A 9,265-nucleotide genomic window follows, 5' to 3' on the forward strand; every position below is an offset into this window, starting at 1 on the left:
AAGATGACCAATCACCAGTACTCCTCTATGCCTTGGAACTGCAACCCAGAACTTCATATGGACAATATAGTATTGCCAATCTGTGCCAGCTGTGCCCAATTCTAGTAAAAGATCCCCTGTAATCTCTTACCAATTATTCAACCCCCTCATGTCTCTGGGCTGAGAGATCCTGAAGATTGGGATAAGAATTCACTATTTGACAAAAACTGCTGGAAAAAATGGAAACTAGTATGGCAGAAACTAGGTATTAACCCACACCTAACACCATACACCAAGATAAGGTTGAAATTGGTTCATGATCTAGACATAAAGAATGATATTATAAACAAATTAGAAGAACATAGGACAGTTTACCTCTCAGATCTGTGGAGGAGGAAGGAATTTGTGACCAAATTAGAACTAGAGAGGATTTCTGATCACAAAATAGATAGTTTTAATTATATTAAGTTAAAAAGTTTTTGTACAAACAAAATTAATGCAGACAAGATTAGAAGGGAAGCAATATACTGGAAAAACATTTTTACATTCAAAGGTTCTGAAAAAGGCCTCATATCTAAAATATATAGAGAACTGACTCAAATTTATAAGAATTCAAGCCATTCCCCAATTGATAAATGGTCATAAGTTATGAACAGACAATTTTCAGGTGAGGAAATTGAAACTATTTCTAGTCATATGAAAAGGTGCTCCAAATCACTACTGATCAGAGAAATGTAAATTAAGACAACTCTTAAGATACCACTACACATCTGTCAGATTGGCTCAGTTGACAGGAAAAGACAAAGAGGAATACTGGAGGGAATGTGGGGAAATTGAGACACTGATACATTATTGGTGGAACTGTGAATGGATCCACCCATTCTGGAGAGCAATTTGGACTATGCTCAAAAAGTTACCAAATTGTGCATATCCTTTGACCCAGCAATGTTTCTACTAGGCTTATGTCCCAAAGAGATCCTAAAGGAGAGAAAGGGACCCACATGTGCAAAAATGTTTGTGGCAGCCCTTTTTGTAGTGGCTAGATTCTTATCCCTGTCCTTGTTGTTCCTTATACATGACAATCCATGTCTCTTTTCTTTGCCTTTGCTTGACAATGGCTCCTTCCTATCTGCTTGCAAATATATTTAATTCTGCCCAAATCTAAAAAAGATTTCTCTTTATCTGCTTATTATATCCACATTCACATCTCTCTTCTCCTTTTCATTACTAAATTTCTGGGGAAAGCTGTCTGCCTAAAGATACTCCTACTTCTTAATTTTGTACTGTCTCTTTAATCCCTTTCAATTTGTCATTTATTTGCAGAAATTTCTCTCTCAAAAGGTTATAAATGACCAAATCCATTGGTCTTTGTTAAGTCCTCAAATTCCTAAATCTCTACAATATTTGATAATGGTAAGCAACTGTACTCTTCAAGATATTCTTTCAGTGGCTTCAAAGATAGTAATTTACCTAATTCTACTCTTTTGCTAATGACTGTCTGTTTTGCCAAATTCCCATATTTTCCCTTGCACCCTTAAATTATTGTTGTTTGTTCTTTATTCTTGAAGATGACCAAGGTCTCATTCAAGGCCAGAAATATGGTGTAGTAGGTCCTGCCTCATACTCATTCGACACCCACAGAGCCATTTCCTGAACTACATCTTAAACCACACACGCAGCTTGCCAATGTCTCTGCATGGTAAACTGAGCTTTGGGCTCAGTGGCTTTTAAGTACATACTTGTTCAAAATCCTAATCACCCTCAACTAGCTTTGAACAATGGTACTATTAGGCTGGTTCATAAGTTGATATTGGGAATTCAGGTCTTTGATTTCTCTACTGCTGCTGACTAGAGAGACAGAAATTATAACCAAGAACACAAGAAAAGAAAGCTTCCAACCCGTTTCTTCCTATCAGAAAACAGTGCCTCATGCCAAAATATTTCTCCTTTTCCTTTCGTCTTCCTTTTTATTATATTTGATCCTTTATCAGTGTGACCGTGTTTTCTTCTCCATAGATGATGCTATTGGAGCCTCATTTTCCTAAGACAGACCTAGTTTGTATCTGTTCTTCCAAAAAGAATAGACCACCACCCTCATTAGTAGGTATTTTGACCATCAGTGTCCCCACTGACTTTCCCTGTTCAAGGGAAATATCTCAGGTTCATGCTACCTCCTGGCCTACTTCCCTGCTCCCATATTTATTATTATGTCAATAGGAATATTAGATAAGAGCTCCATCTCTGTTCAAGCCATGTGACAAAGGACATTATGGAATGAGGTGTATTAGAGCAAAGGGAGCAAGTGGAGAGCAACCTGAGTGGAATAGGTTTATTTTGTATATGAATGATTTTTAATGAATCCAATATTAATCCTTGCAGATAAGCAATAATCATTAAAGTTGATTAAGAAAAAAAAAAAAAAAAAAAGATGACCAAGGTCTCAGGAAAGTGATGCCATGACATGCAAGTGAACTGGATTTAAGTGAGGGAGGGCTGTGCAAGATTACTTCCTTCACTTTCCCTTCCATAGCCATCTGGGTTCAGTGGGCAGATAAAAATCAGGACCTCCTTAGACATAATGGGAGACCCTGGCCTTTTTCAGCTAAGGTCTACAAGTCTCAGTTTAACTGAGGCTGCACCCATTCAGAGATTAAGGCTAGATAGCAATTGAGGCAAGGAATAACCATTTTTACCTGGCCTTCCTCCCCAACTAAATCTAAATAAATAAATCAATCAATCTGGGAGGGGGAAAAAAACCTCAGGGTTTCTGACCAAAGCAAAAATGATTTCTATTTACATTCAATCTGGTTCAGTCAGGACACAAACGATAACCAAATAGAGCTAGGCCTGGGACCTATTTGTGACCAAGGAGAATCAGTGGTTTAGATTTAAAGCATGATTCTTAAGAAAGAAATCTAGCCAGTTAACCCCAAGATATCTTTTTTTTTTTTGATGAGGCAGTTGGGATTAAGTGACTTGCCCAGGGTCACACAGCTAGGAAGTGTTAAGTGTCTGAAATCACAACTCGGGTCCTCCTGACTTCAGGGCTGATACTCTATCCACAGCGACACCCAGATGCCCCAACCCCAAGATATCTTGAAAGAGTTCAGATATTTCCCTCCCCCCCAAAAAAAAAAGGCAAAAATATTTTAAGAACAATAAGTGTTTTGCAATGGTATACCCTTGGCCCTCCTTTTTCTCAGATTGTCTCTGTTTTGTCCAATCTCATTCACATCAAGATTTCATGGATATATATATTCTGCCTGGACTATATTGCTCTATGGCTAACAAGCTCTCATCTCCTTAATTCAGTGATTTTTGAACCCTTTCAATATAGAAATTCTATTTCCCATACTCAATTTACAATGATAAGTTGTCTTCCATCCATCCAACCTATTCCCACAATGTTCACTCCAGATCTACCCACTTAATGTACTTACTACATACTCTGGAATGCCTACTTAAACCTCTTTATTTCTCACCCTTTCCATATTCTGGCACTGAGACATGACTCTTTCTCCATTACACCACTTCCCACAATACTCTTTCCAAAATTAGCTATATTTTCTCTAACAAAGTTCTGTCCTCAGCCTTTTCTCTTCTCTTCATTTGTGTTCTCATCAATTCCCATGATTCAATTGAAATTTTTGTGCTGATTATTTTCAGATATATTTGTACAGCCCTAATTTCTCTCTTGACCTCCAATCTTGCATCTCCAAGTGCCTACAGGACTTCTTAAATCAGATGTTTTGAGGCATCTAAAATTTAGAATGTCCAAAACTGAACATATTATCTTTTTTCCCAAACCCTCCTCTTTTTCCTATTTTCCTGATTTCCTATTATTGTTACAGAAACTACCATCTTCCCAATTACTCAAGTTCAAAACTCTCTGTCATCCTCTACCCTTCACTCTCTCCCACTGCCCATAACCAAACAGTTGCCAAGTCCTATAATTTCTATGTTCATGATATTTCCCCTTCTTTTCTACTCAGAGACTGTCACCACCTTGATGCAGGTCCTCACAAATATTATTGCAATAGTCTACTGATTGGTCTTCTAGTCCATCCTTCATTCAGTTAGCAAGTTGATCTTAAAGTGCAAACCTAACCATGTCTTCCCCTTATTCAATAAGTGTCAGTAGCTCTTATCATCTCCAGCATCAAATATAAATTACTGAAGGGCTTTTGAAGCCCTTCATAATATCACCCTTTCCTATCTTTCTACACTATTCTTCCTCTACTTATAGTGATCCCATAACTCCTTGTTATTCCACTTTCCAAGTATTTTCCCCAGCTACTCCCTAGGCCTAATTTTCTTCCCTCATAGGTTCCCTGGCTTCCTTCAGTCTCTCAGCTACAAGAAATCCTTTCCAGCTCTAAATCTTAATGCTTCCCCTATGAGACTATCCAATTTACTCTCTACATATCTAGTTGATACATAAGTGTTTACATGTCATCCCTCCCCTCTTCCCCCACCCCAGACTGTGAGGTTCTTGAAACCTCTATGTTATCTATATAGAACCTGTGATGGAACAAGAATTACTGCTATCCCCATAACTGGCTAATTTCTCTCTGAAAAGTGAGAAAGCTATACCTAGGACTTGGCTGGTAGAGAGGATGAGGTTCAAACTCCACTTCCCATAAGATATCTTCCTAGTACCATCTTACAATAGTGACATAGCTTTCAGGTCAGCTAAAGGCATAAAAAGACCCACCTGCCCATAGAGTTGAGGCCTTTTACATTTGGCAGATGTCCCAAGATTCTAAAATCTTCAAATCATCTACTAAGCAAATGTGTTTCCATATGGAAGGGAGCCATATATAACTACGAGCAATATATAACTATGCTAAAATATGCTGCATCCTTGTTAGGTATTCTTTCTATGCTATGGCTAACTTTTAACTGCTTAATGATCTAGGAATGCTTCATTTCATCCATTCTTAAACCAAAACAAAATATCTAAGTTAAGTTCACTCCATCAGACCCCCAGGACATTCTCTTTCCTTCTTCAAAAGATTTAGTGTCTGGCACACATTCTCTTCTCTTTATCTCATTTCCTTATCTTCAGTATAAAAACTGATAGCTTCCAAGTTCTTCAGTCTTTTCTATTCTCATGACTTATTCCTCCATTCCAGTTAAGATACACAGAAGTTGTCAGAATCTTAGCTCTGCCATAAGTGTTTCTTATTCATAAAATCTGAAAGTAATTTATCTGAGGATAATTTTTTATCACTCTACCTTTAGGCCTTATAGCCTCTAACCACATTCTTCATCTTTATCATGACTTCCATTCATTCCACACCTCACTTCTTTCCCAAACATTCTATTCTTCCCTAATAGTTTACCTGTTTTATTCTCATCAGCTGTCCCAAATTTCTCCTCAAACTTCCCATGGCATCCTTCACTCCACTGTTAAAGCTGAGGACTTCGCCTTCACATGCATATAAATAAAAATAACAAAATAAACCGTTCCCTTCCCTTTCGTCAGCCATTCAGACAGTTTTTCCTACTACTTCCTTTTTGACTTCATTTTTGGATAAAAAAACGGCCCTTTCACAAAGTCAATCCTTCTACATGTACCCTTGATCCTAGACCCTCTGACTTCTCAAGCAAATTGCTTTCAATATCATTCACACTCTTTACTTTCATTCTCTCCCTAATATAGGCTCCTTTCCTGATGCTGACAAAGACTCCCATACTTTCCCCACCCTTAAAAAATCTTTACTTGAATATACCATCTTCCTAGCTATCTTCTATTATCTTTCTCTCCTTCAGAGATAAATTCCTTAAGAAAACCATTTGTCCTCAGTACTTTCACTTTTTCAGGCTCTCTTCTAAACCCTCTAGAAATCTGAAATCCAACTTCATTATTCAGTTGAAACTGCCTTCTCTAAAATTACCAATTATCTCTTAATTGACATTGAAGGGCCTTTTCTCAATCCCCATCCCTTCACTTCCCCTCAATGTGTAACACTGCTGATCATCCTTTGCTTCTTGATAATTTTTCCTGGTTCTCTCACCTATCTATACAATAGCCACTTCTCAGTTTCTTTGAAAGTTCTTCATCCAAAACCTGGGAAAACTTCATGAACTGATGCAAAATAAAGTGAGTAGGACCAGGAGAACACTGTATACAGTAACAGCAACATTGTATGGATGATCAAATGTGAAAGACAACTACTCTGATCAAGACAATGATTCAAGAAAATTTCAAAGAACGCATGATGAAAAACATTATCCATCTTCAGAGACAGAACTGATAAACTCTAAGTGCAGATTGAATTACATTTTTTAAATTTTCTTTGTTTTTCTTGGTGGCTTTTTCCCTTGTGATTTTGTTTTGTTTTTTCAAAATGGGTAATACAGAAAAGTTTTGCATGATTTCATAATTGTTATGTTGCTTATCTTCTGCAAGGGATGGGGATTAAGTAGGAGGATGTGAATTTGAAACTCAAAAAATTTTTAAATGAATGTTAATCTTCTTAATATGAAATTGGAAAATATTTAATGAAATAAAAACATATTGGAAAAAGAAAGTTCTTCAGTCATTTTATAACCTCTAACTGTGGGGTTCGTCCAAGACTGTCATGAGCTCCTTTCTCTATACATTATCTCATTTGATGGTCAAATTCAAGTCAATTAGTATCTAGTTTGTGTATCATTCTCTACTCTCTCTGCTGAACTACAGTCACAAATCTCCAGCTGCCTCTTGAAATCTCAAATTAAATAGCCCCATAACCATCTCAAACTCATTCTGTCCAAAACAGAATTATCTTTCTTCCCAAAGTTCTCCCCCTTCCAAACATACCTATCACTGTTTAAGATATCACTACACTTGTAATCACGAATAGGCCCACAGTCTGTCTCATTGATTCTTTACTCTTACTCAATTAACCTACCCAAATCTTATTATTTCTATTTTCACAATACCTCTAGTATATTTCCCCCTTCTCTCTCATAACTCTAATTCAGAACCTCATTCTCTCTCATCTAGACCAGGGCTTCTTCTTCTTCTTCTGCTGCTGCTGCTGCTTCTTCTTCTTCTTCTTCTTCCTCTTCTTCTTCTTCTTCTTCCTCTTCTTCTTCTTCCTCTTCTTCTTCTTCTTCTTCCTCTTCTTCTTCCTCTTCCTCTTCTTCTTCCTCTTCCTCTTCCTCTTCTTCTTCTTCTTTTTTAAATACCACCTTTTTGTTTTCAAAATACATGCAAAGATATTTTCAATATTCTCCTTTGCAAAACCTTGTGTTCCAGATTTTTCTCTCTCCCTTCCCCATAGTCACCCCACCCCCCTTAGAGAGCAAGTAATCCAATATAGGTTAAACATGGGCAATTCTTCTAAACATATGTCCACATTTATCATGCTGCATAAGAAAATTAAGATGAGAAAGAAAAAAAAGGTGAAAGTACCATGTTGTGATCCACATATATACGTATATAAATATATACAGAATAAAAATAAAGAGAATGCAAATATTTACAAAGTACTTCATTATAAGGTATTCTGGGTTGGAGGGCACTGACAGAAGAGTGATTGGGAAAGGCTTCATGTAGAAGGTAGTACTTAAGCTTAATTTTGAAGGAAGAAAGGCATCTATATGGCAGAAGTGAAGAGAGAGTGCAGTCCAGGAATGAGAAAAACTAGTAAAAAGAAATGGAGATGATAGATGCAATATCATTTCAGAGAAAAAAGAAAGACAAGCTGGAAAGATAGGATTGGGTCCAGTTGTAAAGAAAAGCAAAACAGCAGCTCTAGATAAATAGAACAATCACATGGGCAGATCTTTACTTAAAAAAAAAAAAAAATCACTAATTTGGCAGCACCTCCATATTACCCTTCTTTTTTACACAGTCACTACCTTACTTCATGTCTTTAAGACTCAAGTTCTTCCCTACTCTTTCCTTTGCACTACAGCCAAAGTATATAGAACTGCTATTGCAGAAGCAGAGTCTGGAGTGGTATGTGTGAGGACTAGAGAAGCCCAGTTTAGTCACACTGTAGTGTATAAGAGAAAAAGTAGGGTCCAACGATGATAAAAAGGTATATTGGGGCCAGACTGAGTAGAGTTTAAAAGCTTTACAGGGGAGCTTATATTTTATCTGAGGTAACAGAGTTGACTGAATAGAAAAGTTATATGGACAAATCAATGCTTAACAAAAATTACTCTTGCAGCAGTATATATCCTATCTTCCTTTCTCAGCCAAAGTCAGAAAAAGTTGTCTATACTTGATGACTTCATTTTCTCTTATGTCACTTTCTTTTTTTCCTTAATTTTCTTATTTTAATTATGAATTTATCAAAGATTAACAAATCTAAAAAATTTTCAAAATACAAAGGAGGACATTAAAGAAGATTTTTTAGTGAAATTAAATCAATTCGAAACCCTTTGCATTCTGGCTTACAATCTTCTCTCTCAATTGAAGCTGCTCTCTACAAAATTACAAATTAATTAACAAACATAATGGTTTTTCTCAGTCCTCATGCTTCTTACCCATTCTGCAACATCTGATAATGTTGTTCTCTCTTTTTCTGGATATTCCCTTTCTGGGTTTTTGTGACAATTCTCTTTTGCTTCACTTACTTGTATGCTTTTTTTCAGTCTCTAACTATGGATGTATTTCCACACTCATATTGATCTGATCAGTCAAAGTCAGATATTGTAACATGATTCTAGCACAGTGGTGTCATTTAGGTCCTCTCTGAAAACAAAGGGCAATAATCATATGTCTTGAAGTTGTATCCTAACTTCCCTTTTCTTCTCTTTCTGCAGTCTCACTAGGTAACTTCTTCAGTCTTCTTAGATTCATTCAGCTATTATCTTTATGTACATGATTCTCAAACACACATACCCCGCCTCAATTTCTCTCTGGATATCCAGTCCCACTTTACAAAAAGACTGTACAACATTTTAAAGTGGATGCCCCATTAGCATTTCAAGTTCTGCTTATCTAAAACAACTTGTTATCTCTTCCTGCTTAGTACCCACCTTCCTAACTTTTCTCTAGGGAACCAGTACAGTTATAGTCACTCAGGTTCAAAACCTCAGTGTTATACTCAAATCACTTTCACTCACCTCATATAACCAATCAATTGCCAAACTTTGCTTCTAATTTCATCGATTACACATGTCCCTTTCTGCCACTCATTGTTTAATCAGGACAGCTGCAGCAGCCTGTTTATTGGCCTTCCTGCCTCAAGTGTCTTCCCAATGCAATCTATCCTCCACACAACTGCCAAGGTACAATGCTCAAGTCTGAACATGCAAATTCCAGTGGCCACCTATTACCTCT

General features: G+C 36.9%; 1 protein-coding gene across 2 annotated transcripts in view; it reads right to left on the bottom strand.

The window, feature by feature from the left end:
- The window catches only part of TECPR2 (tectonin beta-propeller repeat containing 2), a 111,669-nt gene that overhangs the window by 101,236 nt on the left and 1,168 nt on the right, over positions 1 to 9,265 (bottom strand). The window lies entirely within an intron of this gene.

This window comes from Sminthopsis crassicaudata, chromosome 2 (assembly GCF_048593235.1).
Source record: "Sminthopsis crassicaudata isolate SCR6 chromosome 2, ASM4859323v1, whole genome shotgun sequence".
In the NCBI taxonomy this organism is placed as follows: domain Eukaryota; kingdom Metazoa; phylum Chordata; class Mammalia; order Dasyuromorphia; family Dasyuridae; genus Sminthopsis; species Sminthopsis crassicaudata.